The following is a 15,705-nucleotide window of genomic DNA, read 5'->3' on the forward strand; positions in this document are numbered from 1 at the left end:
CATAGCTGACCAATGATATTTCATGCCGATCATTCCTTTAAAAGGAATACTTATTTGATTAGATGCGCCGTGCTGTCTCTTTAAACCAACAAAGAGAGTCTATATGTCACACTGCTGTTACACTGTTGAAAGCAGTGTGATGAAATAGAAAAACCGTAGATTCTAACCCTGTTGAAAGTAAAGATTCTCAGGTCATTCATTTCTATTGACAGAAGGACGTAAAAATTATCTTAACTTTAAAAATCAATGGGGGAAGCTGTGCTGAGTAAGGCACCACAATTAATCAGCCATTGATTTGTTAAAATCAATGAATGATACAATCATCTCTTCCGTTTTTTTAAAGAGTGTATCTGTTGCTAGCAACAAGAAAATATCAAACAAAGATAATCTGCAACGGGACTTTCAATTATCCATTTAAAAAGCTAGGTGCAATTCTGGAAACTTTATTTATAGCTTCGTCTCTTACCTTGTCCTCCTGGGTTTAAAGCCAGGTAAGACGTTTTGTTTGAGTTCAGTTCAATTACATGCTTGTTTAACATATAATTACGATAATCGTCAAATAAAATTAGTTTTTTTAGTTAATGTCATACAGGTATATGTATCGGTTTGATTTTTATAATAATATTTACTCATGTATTTACTCACGAAACTCAGGTATTCTAGACTACTTTATTACTCTAGTGCACGGCCCTTTTGAAATTCAAATAAAATATTTGTTTTGTTACGATGGCGCGTTTTAGCTAAAAACAAAGTGATATTCGTGGTAAGGTAGATCCAGCTATTAAGAAATTTGTGTCAAACAAAACTTTTAAAATAAAAATTGAACAGCAGAAAAAATTATTAACTTACTTAAGAGGGCAAAATATTTACTTTTTTTACGAACTTCAGCTCACATGGTCCAATCATTCAACAGCCAAATTCTACCACAATGAAGCATGGTCTCAAACATGTATTAAATCATGCACCAAAAACATCATGTTTGGTTATAATATAAGAAAATCCAATGATGGTCATAAAATGTAATATTCTTACTGATTTTCTAAAGAAAATATTGCAAGAGATATTGCATTTATTCTTCACACAAACTCCAGATGACACAAAATTTCAAAATTTTGAAAATTTTCCAAAGCTTGTAGAGTTTACAAATTATTTTTACTAACAATTATTTACAGCTATATATTTTCTTATCAAAAAGAGCTCCCATAGTTTATAAAATTTGACCAGCTACTGTTATGTGATAGTGTCTTGCACATGTATACGCCCTATTGTTTGATTTAGTTTTACAAGTTTTTGTTTAAAAATATAAAACACAATTCTAATGTACCTAAAAAGACATAATCTACTCTATATTCGCTAAAAAGCACAAACTCATTCAAACTGTATATTATGACTATGTAATATTTAAATTTTGATCTTAGCTGGTAAATCTGCAAAAACAAGTGAAGTAGTACCCACTCAGCTTTTCCGGCAAGTAGTTTCGACACATCAATAGTTTTTCTCTCCTTCTGAAATAAATGAGTTATACATTTGTTCTGAAGCCACCGAACCATACATGTACAATATTTCAAATCAAATGCATGTCATTTAAAAATGATTAGTGATGTGCCCAAAACTATAACCGAAAAGTTAACATGCTGTAAAAAAAACCCACCGGATTCAAAAGCCACTGCAATAACCTTAAACACGTTTAAACCACGATGAAATAACCTTAAACACACTAAATAATGGCAAAATAAAACAGGGTTTTGGTTTATGAAGGTTCATTGTACACGTACATGTAGCTAGTAAAGCAACTAATCAGATTTTACAGTAGAATAAACAATTTAAACAGTGTGAGAGAAAAATAAAGCCAGAAATAAGCTATGTATTTTTCACAAAAAAATGGGTTGTTAAAAAGGTATTTTTCTATATTTGTATGTATAAGGTTAATTTGCATACATAACAACATGTAGAAAAGCCTATTTATTGCTTTTTCATCATTTGACATCAGTTTTGGCCAGTTTAGGACAAAACAAGCCAGTTCAAAAAATCTTAACATTTTTATTGTCAAATGTACAAGATGGCCGAGCATCCCACTTAAATATTTCTGCTTTCTTCCAAGGATATTTTGGCGTTTCGCAGAGTACAGGAGTAAGCCTTACTTGAATTAAGTTTGCATGAAGTGTTTTCTATAGAAATACTTGTACATTAAGGTCAGTTTTTCAAATTTTTGCCAGATTAAACTTTCAAGAGAATAGTACCTTTTGTAAAGGAAATTCACAGATGGTTAATTCTATTTTTTCAGTACCAATATGGAAGGTAAATATCACAATTATTCAATTGATCGGTGTAATGCCATGATGATGGAATTGATGAAAATTGAAAAACAGAGAATGGAAACTACGAACCAATATTTACCAATTACTATGTACAATGCCATTATGCTATTGATGCAAAATGAAAAACAAATTCATTTGGAAACTTTATGTAACAAGTTTCCATTTTTTCTGTACAACGCAAAGATGCTATTATTGGAATATGAAAAACATTTTAAGATGGAAACTACTTGTAACAATTTTTCAATTACTTTGAACAATTCCATGACGATATTGATGGGAAAAGAAAAACACATGAAAATGAGACGAACTGAAATCGACATCTATGACCAACTTTACAATGAGGCATGCAGGGGATATAAATGTCGTGTAAATACCGGGAGCAGAAAAGAAGGATTTATGAAATACTTTTTTAAGATTTAGATTTCTTCTTCTACCCGACAAGACACCGTGTTGTGTTGAGTTTAACAGAAATGCATAGTCATGACCCTCTCACTGAATCAGTCATTCTTGCGGAATTCCATCCATCCATTCCTGGAACGTTTTATCTCTGTTTGAAGGAATCATTTTCAGAAAGTGGTGACATATATAACCAATTTAAGTTATTTCAAAAACATTTTCGCGGGAAAAAGTATATTCGGCACTATGGGATATTTCAAATTGACAAATCAAAGTTGTTCAACTGTGGTGCTGTTTTTGCAGATGGCTTTGCATGTGGGCAATGGCCTCTGCAAACAGATGATTTCATGGCGAGATGTAGGAAATTTGAATGGCCTGCGAAAAATACTCTTGAAAACATGGTGTCCTCTGGCTGCTTCTTTGCACCGATTGGCAGCAGACAGTCACGCCATGACAATGACCCTAACAGTGATATAGAATGTTGTTTGTCGTTTGTACAAGCTGAACAGATATTAGTACGTGCAATGAATTACTGTCAGTTTCTTTGTTACGCGTTATTAAAAATGTTTCTTACCGATATTCTCAACAAAAACGTAAAAGAAGAAGAGAAACTTCTTTGTTCGTATTACATGACGACAGCAATGTTTTGGTGCATTCAAACAGATCCTGGGTATAAATGGTCAAAAGAAAACTTCTTTGAATGTTTCTGGAAATGTTACAAGTTGCTACTGACCTGGGTGTACGCAGGATATTGTCCGAACTTTTTTATTCCACAGAACAATCTGTTTGTGTGCAGAATTGTAGGATCTAATCAAGATAAACTTTTCACTGAAATGTACAAGCTCTACAATTTCTATCGTTCCAGAGAAAAGGTCTTGTCTATGTTCCCAATTTTAGAGCAGACAGTGGTATATGGTTCTAACTCCCAATTGACAAAACTAATATTTAAACAAGTGCACTTCACGGATCGTCTCATTGCAGAAGCAATTGATGATATCAACAGCCTCCAGGGCCAAGACATCATGTATTCTTGGAAATCATTATACTTGTACAAAATTTCACCCATAGATACCTCCAATATTAGGCAAATTTTAATTACAATGCATGTCTTTAATATTTTTCATGACATAGCATTGTCTAGGCAAAGCTCATGTAGCTGCAAAACAAAGTGCAAAAATAACAGACAGATTTATAAAAAGCATAAAAAAGTAGGAATGAGCCTACTAAAACATACATCAAAATATGGTCCTGCATCGGACCCTTTATATTTAGCATTACTTTGGTATATTGATGGAAATTATTCGCATTCACTTTATATTTTGGAAAAAACTAGTCGTAGACTTCATCAAAATCATGTCTTCTTTGCCGATAAAGATTATGTCGAGCAGCCTTATACAAGACAAATGCAAGGCAAAAGTATGTCTGTAAGAATAAATGAAGGTATGGCTTTTTGGATCTATGTTTATTCAAATTCAGCATTTTCTGAATTGAATATTGAAATTAGTTTGCTTAGGAAACAGGAATTTCCGGCATGTATAGTCATATCTCCGTTTGTTTTTACGGAGTTCTTAATATTTTTGTGTCACCATAGACTAAAAAGTTCGAGGGCTAATCGTTCCATCCAAATGCAAACATTACATTCTTTCCTCAAAAGAGACAGTGACCGATATGTTGGACCCGTCATGGGTATCGCCTGGGACATTCTGGGAATATGTCATCACCTGTCAGGGAATCTAGGACAGGCTTTAAGCGCATATGAAGAGTCAATAAAGAACAGTCACAATGACAATTTAACTAAAGCTGTAGAGAAAAGAATTGCACAGACAGTAAATGATATGCTTCTGATGCATGCGCTGATCTGGAGTTCGGGGTCCCGTTCTTCCCTAGTATTGTGTAATTCAAAACTTTCAAACACAATTTCCTTTTTAAAAATACCTTGAACAACCCCTCCTGCAAACACCATTTTCCTTCCCCTTCGCCTTGAAAAAAATTCCAGATCGGGGCATATTGTAATAAACGAAAAAGAGGGTTCAGAGTTTGGAGTTGGTTTTGAGTTAGTTGTAGAACAATTAAATCTAAAAACATGTTTCGAATGTGATAGTTTCTACTTCTGTCAATTTCGATTATATTCCTGTTGTAATAAACGATTTTATTATACTTTTATGTTAAATACTGAAATCTGATTGGTTTAGACGCAGTTGATAATCCGTTCTATTACCCTAAGCTTTAGCAACACACTTAGCAACGGGTAACACAACGAATTGTTACATGCGCGTAAACTATGCGCGTACGGTTCGCCAAAGAATTCACGTCATTCATATACAAAAGGAGAAAAGTTTTCTTTAAAATTAAGAAATTCAGTATAATAAAAAAATAGTGTCTGTTTAGGAGGGTAAGAGTTGAAATTGACACCCCTCGAAAACCATTGTAAACTTCCGCTTTGCGTCGGCTGACAATGGTTTCCTCGGGGTGTCAATTTTAACCTCCCAAACAGGCACTATTTATATAGTGTCACCTTATAAATGATTGTACATGCATACTGTTATTTATCCCTTTCATTCGTATTATATATGAAATGGTTCCAAGAAAGGTTTTTAGTTGACCCAATTTAGCAAGAGTATTAACACAGATAACATTACATAGTTAAGAAGTATTCCATTTTTAGAGCCTCTTTGAATAAGTTATTGGTATATTTTGGTATATATCTGCCTATCTCGTTGGAAGTAAATTACTCAAACAGAGTGAAATTATTCACAGTCTCTACTTATGATATGGAAAACCATCTATACAGAAACTAAATTTAATTCAGTTGAAAGTATAGTAATGTTGATATTCACATAATACGCACCAATATCAACATGGTGCTTTCAGTCAATAAGAGTAAAAATTGTTTTGGAAGATGTACAGCTTCTCGATTTGCGTTGGTACTCAACACTGGAAACCAACGTGGACAAGTCAATTTAGTGTCACCTCCATATAGCAATACTAGTATGAAATCCATCCAATTCACAAAAGTAAGCTTTGTGATTCAGACAACCTTCAGTTACCTCTCGGTCAAATTGCAGTTGACTTTAAGGCAGAACCTCATCATGTTTTTGCTCAATTATACTTTTCCCATAGAGGCCAATTTACAAATTCTACCATGGTTTGTAAAAACGGGATATTTTAATTTTAAAGTGCATAGTAATGTTTTTTTGTTTTTCACCTCATAGAAGATGTGATTTCAAACGAATATTTGTTCTTAATTTCGAAGGTGGCAGTTATTTCAAAGTACGATTTTGTGATGGTTGAAAAAAATCTTTTGAAACCTTACCTTGCATGAAATGGTTTTTGTATAATTGTTTTGTATAATCGTCGATCAATGTCAAATTGTACAGATTTGACAATCATGAGATTTTATTTGAAGATATAATTAATTTCATCTCTGAGCATAAATTATAATGTAATTTTTCTGTAAAAAGTTGTCAATTATACTGTACAAGGTAAAACACACAAAGTGAACTTCAGATACTTATCAGGTACTTTTAAGCAGTTACCACTAAGTCACCTGTCACTTACCTGTCAGCCACCTTCAAGCTGACTGAATGGCAGAGCTTTATCTTCGCGGAGGTGTTAAGGAAGCATGTGGGCAATTTAGCGTCTTATTTTGACTGTTAAATTCACAATCATAAGATTGAATAACTGTTTTGAATCAGATCAAAAGCAAAGTATTATCCTTTTTACGTACCGGTATGTTCCTTAACATAAAATGAGATAGAACAACACTACCCAGCAGTTTCCAAAATACAATAAACAAACGAAGTGAAGGCAATAAATCTCAGTTTGATCAAAACCACTGCTAGATACCTCTGTTCTTCTTTATTAAATATTCATTTTTCCGGTTCTCGAAAAACCTTCCCGAATTTTATACAGTTTGCACGTTAAACGGTATGTTGCATCAAAACAACACAAAACATAGCATTCCAGCAACACTTTTCAACTTAAACATTGATCAACCTATCGATAAGCGTAAAATTGGAAGTTCAATATATAAGGGGCAGTGTTGTTCTAGTCGGATTTTACATCGTAAACAACGACAAAGGAAAGCCTGGCCGAGAAATAAAAGCAAATTTACATACCTTTTAGCGAATGATTGATAAAATTAACATCTCTCCCAGCGTTCCTATGTTCAATGCTCAATATATCACACCAAAATACTTTAATAGAGGTCATAGATTACTTATATTTTGAATCTGTTTACAATGTTCTCCGATCAAGTTTAAGTTTCAGATATGATTTGTTCAGCTGAAAAACATTACTAAGGTAAATAAAAAAAACGCATACATTTTTTTTAGCTTTGAAATTTGAAAATGTTGATTTATCTTCATACAGAACTCTTCTTTTTATGAAGATTAATATAATTTAAAAAAAAAAGGCAACGACCATCCAGCCCTCTTAAGCAATTACGTATACTTTAGTATGTATATGATATTTTATTTTTACTTATTGGAAAAGACCAGGCTCCAGGATCATGAAACGGTCTTAAATTTAAGTTAGAACTTGTCTTAAATCTAAGATTTAGACTTAGTTAAGATTGCTTACTTAAGTGGATCACAAAACGATCTAAGAAAAAACTTAACTAAGATTTGTCTTAGCTAAACGTCATAGTAACTCGCGCGATTTTACGACAGAATTTGTTAAAAGTGGAAATCTTCTTCGTTTGAAGATTCCTATCGGCTGCATCGTAAACTTTATCATATATCACAAAGTTTAAAAAATTATATTTAAAAGATGCTTCACACAAATATTAGCATAGTTTCTTACTGGATAACATGTCAGTTATTATACAGACGTGTTTACACACTTTCACTTTAACAAAGGGAAATAACTTTAATAGCAAGTCCACAAAGGGGAAAACCTAGACTATAAATAGAAAACCCGAGGACGAGGAAGCCGCCTTCTTTGCTGATCATTTCTTCTTAAAAATCCAACGAGTGTCGCCATTTTGAACTTACTTAGTAACAATCTATAAACTTAAGTCTGCCTAATAGCAGTCTTAAGATTTAAGACAGTATTTCAGACTTAACCCCAAGTCATTTTTTTGTGATCCACTTTAAGAACAATCTTAAAATTTAAGTGCAAATTTATTGACTTAAGTCTGACTTAAGATTTAAAACAGTTTCATGATCCCGTAGCCTGATCCCAGTCATATTGAAACTGTCTTAGAACTTGTAAACTGTATTAAAGCTTCATTGTTTCCTAAAGGTATACAAAATCAAAAATACAACATTTAATCGGTTTTGCTATAATGTTAATATCAACCTTTAATACATAATTATATGGTAAATAAAGAGCTTTCATGATCTTTGGAATAAAAATAGTGTTACGTGTCACGTAAATTCAATTACATTTGAAATTTTGTTTTATGTTAAAAAAAAATGAGTTCACTTTGCAAACATACTGTTATTTTTCCGAGGAAAATGTTTAAATTGCGCCATTTTACCAAGCATATCGCAACAAAATAAGACAGGTTTAACTTTTTTCAATTCTGAAATGATGAACTTAAATTAGTAACAAGCTTTTTATATTTTCTTGATGACGACGACATTCCACTAGTTCTTTTCAAAATATTCTTACTTTTAATAACAGATGAACATCAAATTGAAACAAACACAAATTATATTTATGTATACAGAACATCTCTTTTTGATTGATATGTAATATACACTATAAGTAATATGTAGTAAAACATCATAACTCCCAATAACTTCAAATTTCGTGAAGTGATCCATGGAAAACTAAGGCATTCTGGACTTTTTTTTTTATATATCTAAACTACCTTAAATGCGTCCTTTAAAATCATTTTGAGGCTAAAATTAACCAAGTTATTCCCTCTTGTTAAATGATATTGATATTGAAAATTATTTTCTCAACATGCGTATGGTAAGTTACGAATTGTATGATATTTTCAAATTGGGGAAAGCCTATGCAACTTTCTTAGATGAGATTTGTCGTAAAATAATTAAACAGATAAGTTTATCTAAGTATATATTTAGTGAAGTTTAAACAGATAATTTAACCATTTTGTATATATTAAAGAAGAAAGGCTGGTTTAAACAGCAGGATTGCATATATTAAAATAACACTAGCTAGCACAGATGGTTGGTGGTTTTTTTTAATAACTAAAACAGTTAAACCAACAAAGAGATATGTGCCACTCTGTTGTTACCCCGTTGAATGCAGTGTAATGAATATAAGAAACCCGTAAATTCTAACACTGTAAAGATTCTCAGGTCATTCATTTCCTTTGAAAGAAGGAAATAAAATCTTACATTTGAAAATCAATGGGGGGAGGGTGTGCTGATTACAGCACCGCAATAGATCCGCCACTGTCTTGTTAAAAAAAATTAATCCAACTCCTCTGTTTGTTTGAAGAGTGTAGTTGTTGCTAGCGACAAGAAAATATAACACAAAGATAAACTGTAACAGGACTTTAAATATTCCATTTAAAAAACTTATTTTAGCTTCGTATCCTTCCTTGTCCACCTGGGTTTCAAGACAGGTAAGACGTTTTTGTTTGTTGAGTTTAATTATATTTATACATATAAATGCTTGTACTATTATTGTATTTACAATAATCGTCAGTTATAACTATAGTTTAAGTTAATGTCAGATATGCGTTGGTTTTGTTTTGATAATGATCAATAAGTTTTACCTGTCAAGTCAATGTATTCTGATCTCTAACTCTTGGGCACGGCCATTTTAAAATTCAAAGAGAATAATTTTTTTGTTATTAGGCTTGTTTTCCACAGAAACTTCCAAAGATTCACAGAATTTACTTTCGAAAGGAGGGGACATACGATTGTTTTACAAACATCTCTTGTTAATATGTATTACGGTGCGACCGTTGGGGCGAGCGCAGCATGTGATAAAATAATCAATTATGATAAAACAATAAAAATAAAAGTAGCGACGTAAAGTAAATGAATTTGAATGCAGAATAAAATAAGCATGCCTATTTTTTCCAGTAAATTTTCATCATTCATAATTCATAAGATTTTGTTATCCATTTATGTATAGAATTTATCATGGATAAATTTAAATGTTGTTGAATAATAAAGATGTTAACATAATGTACATTACAGTTTATTTCCTCTTTTCTTGCAGCAGACATTTTTCTTAAACTTACATGAAAAATTGACTTATCACAGAGCCCCCCCCCCCCTCCCCCGTTTAAAAAAAAATCAAATTTACGTATAAAAAAACTTGCTGATTATATAATGAAAATGGATCCCCCGGGAGCATGTAATAAATGAAAGTGAAAATAAAGATACTATTGTCTGAGTATTGAGCAGCTAAAGAGCTAAAGGCATACTACGCACTCCCAATTCTTCACCCGGATTAGAATTTTCCTGATTTTGAGAATATTTTTTCTTTTTGCTTGCGAAGAATTTTTAAATGATGTTGCCACGCCCCCTTTTAGAAAAAATTCCTGGAAATAACCGTAAATATAGTGAATAAAATAAATGTGAGCATTCATCCAAATGAGAGCAAGTTATAGTTGTTTCCTATATCTTTAAAGACATGTCCCTATTCGTTAGCTCTGCAAGATTTTGAGAAGATTTTGGTATTTATATTTTAGCAGTTTTACAATAACTACTTAGAGTAATTTCCCCTTATTGTGACGTCAAAGTTCACGTCGGTCAAGTGTCGTCTGTCTCTTTGAAAACATCCTAAAAGAAATAACTCCGCGAAATATACTGTTTTGTTTACTTAAAAGCATTATGTTCTTGAAATTACATAATTTATCAGTTTCTCAAAAGTTTTACTTTGATTCTCGCGAGATGGTATCCAGTCTAGTGAGATCGTCCGACATTGAGGAATTGCATTGTGGGTCGAAATTTACTGACTCCGAAAAATTCTGTCGGATCAATGTGTAAGAAACCCATTGTGACGTCACTCGAAAGGACGATAACTCTGTTAGTCTTATGTAATGGAATTTGCGTTGTGTCGGCAGTATATTTACAATGCATGTACATAGTCTTTTATCTTGTTCTCGTGAGAGTGTGAAATGGGAAACCATAATTACAGGGAACTACTGGGACGATTAAAACAAGGCATTACTGGTCCGATTTACTGACACCAAAAAAATTCGTTGAATGAATGTGCAAATAGTCCGAATTTTCTATTCACATACGCCTTGCCGGTAGAGCTCGCTGCGCTCGCTATTATTGCTCTTTGTGTCATTGCACATCAAACATTATATATTTTATAACCCCTTGGATACACCCTGACTTTCTAGAACTGGACATAATAATGTATTTTATCTAATTCATATGTAGTGTTTGACTCATGCGGGTAATTTGATCCTAGCCTAATGATGAACCTGCTTTGTAAGGAGACTTAACAACTGTCGCGAATACATATAACTTTTTTGTTTATCTTAGAAATCTAAAAAACAGTTTCCAAAATCTTAATGTGCATCTAGAGAAAAAAATAATCAAGAAATAATTAATAGTTTTCAACTGTACACATGTAAGAATAAAAGGAGAATCTTGAGCACCAGGTTTGATTTGGGGAGGGGGGTTGAGTTGGATGTGGAGGATTAACACTTAAGCTTAATCATTTATAGTTATCATTTTAACTTGAATATTAGTTATAGATCGCCAGGTAGAAAATAGGACTTCTGATCATATCTCAGTAGATCATTTGTCAATTATGCAAGGCGTAATGTGATTTTTTAAAACACTTTTTACAAGCTTATGAAACTTTTTTGACCCCAAATTATATTGATGTATTTCTTTAGAAAGTACGGGTATAACAAAGTAAAAACAAGCCAGTAAAATGATAATTTCTTCCACGGGACCAATCCTGCTCGTTTTTACAGTAATTTGAATTTAACCATAACCAACTAAAAAACATCAACCTCTGAGCAATCAAGTAATTTGTATTTATTTATTGTTATGGAAATATAATTTAATTTGCATCATGATATTTCCATATTAATAATTTACCTCACTTGTTTGTTCAGAGGTTGATATTTTATGAATGAGTTTATTTATTGTTGAATTGAAATTATTGTAAAACCGGGCTTGGCAACATGATATGAGTAAAGAATTTGAGTTAGTGAAGCTAATTTATTTTTTCCAATGCCAGTATGGAAGCTACATATCGCAATTGTTCAGTTGATTTGTGTAATGCCATTATGATGGAATTGATATATATATTATAATAATAATAATTATAATATAACATATTATAAAGGCTACACTAGACATCTACCTATTTCTCAGCACAATGCTATTATGCTATTGATGGAAAATGAAAAACAGGTGAATTTGGAAACCTTATGTAACAATTTTCCATATTATCTGTACAACGCCAACATGCTATTTATGGGAAATGAAGAACATTTTAATATGGAAACTACATGTAACAATTTTCCTTTTTTTCTCTACATTGCCATTATGCTAATGATGGAAAATGAAAAACAGGTGAATTTGGAAACTTTATGTAACAATTTTCCATTTTTTTCTGCACAAAGCCAGGATGCTATTGATTGGAAATGAAAAACATAATAATAAGGAAACTACATGTAACAATTTTTCCATTTCTCTGTACAATGCCATGATGCTATTGATGGGAAAAGAAAAGCACATTAAAATGAGACGAACTGAAATCGGATCTATGACCAACTTTACAATGAGGCATGCGGGGGACATAAATGCCGTATAAATACCGGGAGCAGAAAGGAAGGTTTTAGGAGATTCTTTTCAGATTTAGACTGTTTCGGCTACTTGACAAAGCATCGTGTTGTGTGGAGTTTAACAGATTTGCATAGTTATGATCAAGTTACAGATTCCTTCATTCTTTTGGAACACCACTCAACCATTCCAGGAACGGTTTATCTCAGTTTGAAAGAATCTTTTTCGAAAAATGGTGTCAAAATCAACAGAATTAAATTGGTTGAAAACTGTATTCAAAGGAACATGTATATTCGGCACTATGGAATAATTCATGGATTATCATTGCGTTTTAAACGTGATTTGGCAGTTGGATTTGCATGTGGCCAATGGCCTTTGCAAACAAATGACTTTATGGCAAGATGTAAGAAATTTGGATGGCCCGCGAAAAATACTCTTGAAAACATGGTGTCGTCTGGATGCTTCTTAGTACCGATTGGCAGCAGGCAGTCACGCCATGACAATGACCCTAACAGTGATATAGAATGGTGTTTGTCGTTTGTACAGGCGGAACAGATATTAGTACGTGCAATGAACAATTGTCAATTCCTTTGTTACGCATTATTAAAAGTGTTCATTAAGAAAGTTCTAAACAGAAAAGCAAAAGAAGAGGAGAAACTTCTTTGTTCTTATTACATAAAAACGGCAATGTTTTGGTGCATTCAAACAGATTCTGGGTATAAATGGTCAAAAGAAAACTTCTTTGAATGCTTCTGGAAATGTTACAAGTTGCTACTGTCTTGGGTGTATGCTGGATACTGTCCGAACATTTTTATTCCACAAAACAATCTGTTTGTGTGCAAGATTTTAGGAGCTGATCAAGAGAGACTTTTCACGGAAATGTACAATCTGTATTGTTCTGGAAACAGTGCTTGTCTACTATCACACGTTTACAGACGGCATTGAAATATGGTGCTAGGCCCAAAATGACTGAATTAATTTTCAATCAAGTACACTTCACGGATCGTCTTATTGCAGAAGCAATTGATGATGTTAACAGCCTTCAGTGTCAAGACATCATGTATGCGTTGAAAGCATTACCCTTGTACAAAGTTTTGCCCATAGATACCTCCAATTTTGAACAAATTTTAACTACAATGCATGTCTTTGATATTTTTCATGACATAGCTTTGTCTAAGCAAAGCAGGTGTCACTGCAAAACAAAATGCAAAAATAACAGACAGATTTTTAAAAAAACATAAAAAAGTAGGAATTAGACTCCTAAGGCTGACATCAAAGTATGGTCCTGCAACGCACCCTTTATATTTAGCACTATTTTGGTACATTGATGGAAATTACTCGCATTCACTTGATATTTTGAAAAAAAACTAGTCGTAGACTTTATCAAGATCATGTCTTCTTCTGGGATAATGATTATGTCGAGCAATCTTACACAAGAAAAATGCAAGGCAAACCTATGTCTGTAAGAATAAAACAAGGTATGGCTTTCTGGGTCTATATTTATTCAAATTCATCATTTTCTGAATTGGATATTGAAATTGGTTTGCTTAGGAAACAGGGGGTTCCGGCATGTTTAGTCATATCTCCGTTTGTTTTTACGGAGTTCTTAACATTTTTGTGTCACTACAAACTAGAAAGCCCTAATGCTTATCGTTCCATTCAGACGTTACATTCCTTCCTAAATACAGACATTGACCGATATGTCGGACACGCCAGAGACATCGCTTGGGACATTCTGGGAATATGTCATCAGCTGTCAGGGAATCTAGGACAGGCTTTAAGCGCATATGAGGAGTCACTAAAGCACAGCAACGATGACAATTTAGCTAAAGCTGTAAAGGAAAGAATTAAACACTGTAGATGATATGCTTCTTATGCATGCGCTGATCTGGAGTTTGGGGTCCCGTTCTTCCCTATTAATGTTAAATATATAACTTTCAGATTAGCTTTACCTTTAAAAAAAAAAAAGGGCCTTGGATCCTCCTGCTTAAACCAGAATCTGTCAGTCCTCCTCTAGAAAAAAAATTCTAGATCCACGCATATTGTTATAAATTAAAATGAGGGCTCAGAGTTTGGAGTTAGTTTGGAGTTAGTTGAGGAACAATTGAATCTGAAAACATGTTGCGAATGTGAAGCTTTTTACTACTGTAAATTCCTATTATATTCCTATGGTAATAAACGAATATTTAGCACTTTAGTTCGTATGATATACAGAATGGTTCCAGATCTTATAGATGGACACAATATGGTAAAAGTTACCTTCCGTCGGGTATTTAATTTTAATATAAAGGCTCATTGTTATTGTTTTATTGTTTTGATTTTTCCGTTAAATTTCTGCAATACTCGTTTTATTGTAGTTTTCCAAATAAAGTGGACCATGCACAGTCTTTACTTATAAAAAACCACATTGAAAACCATTTATACATAAACCAAAGTTGAATCAGTTAAAAAGATATGAATGTTGATGTTCATAGGATGCGCACCATGACTATATTGCTGGTTCCAGTCAATGCCAGTAAATATTGCAAGATGTACAGCTTCTCGGCATGCGTTGGTTTACATCCTCGTAAACCCAATTTACCATTTCTTCCATTTTGCAATATAAAATACATCCTGAACCTCGTCATGTTTTGAGGATTTATACTTTGAGATTTACCAATACAACCATAATTTGTGAAATAAGAAGTTTTTTTTAGATGTATAGTAGATATTTTTTGTAAAACTTTATGGAAGAGCATAGAGACAAATACAAAATAAAAATTTGGCAAAATGTATTTTAATTGTTTGTTCTTAATTCGAAAGGCGGTTTTACCGAAGAATAATTTTGTGATTGTTAAAAAAATGATGTGAAATACACGTCGTATTATGTAAAGTACATGTATATCAGTGTTAAATATGAGCACAATGCCAAAATCGGATAATGAATAAAAAAATTACACAATTCTAGTAGAGATTCCATGAAATTCTAAAATGATCACTTTGGAAATGAAAGGAAGCCTCAGGTAATTATTTTTTGTAAAAATTTCAATCTCGTTTCAAAACGTTACCTGCATGAACTGATTTTATATAACTGTTCTTTATAATCGCCAATCTACATATTACATGTCAAATTTTACAAAATAAAAAATGAAATTACAAGGTCAAAACAGACAGAATGAACAACTGCCATTTAGTCAACTAAATGTTACGTGAAACTGGAAGATTTGACAAAATGACAGAGGTATGCCACTCAGTCAAAATTACCTGTTAGTTACCTTTCAACTTTCAGTTACCAATCAATGATCTTTCAGTCACATGTTTGGTATCTG

Source organism: Magallana gigas, chromosome 10, assembly GCF_963853765.1.
Source record: "Magallana gigas chromosome 10, xbMagGiga1.1, whole genome shotgun sequence".
NCBI classification, from domain to species: Eukaryota; Metazoa; Mollusca; class Bivalvia; order Ostreida; family Ostreidae; genus Magallana; species Magallana gigas.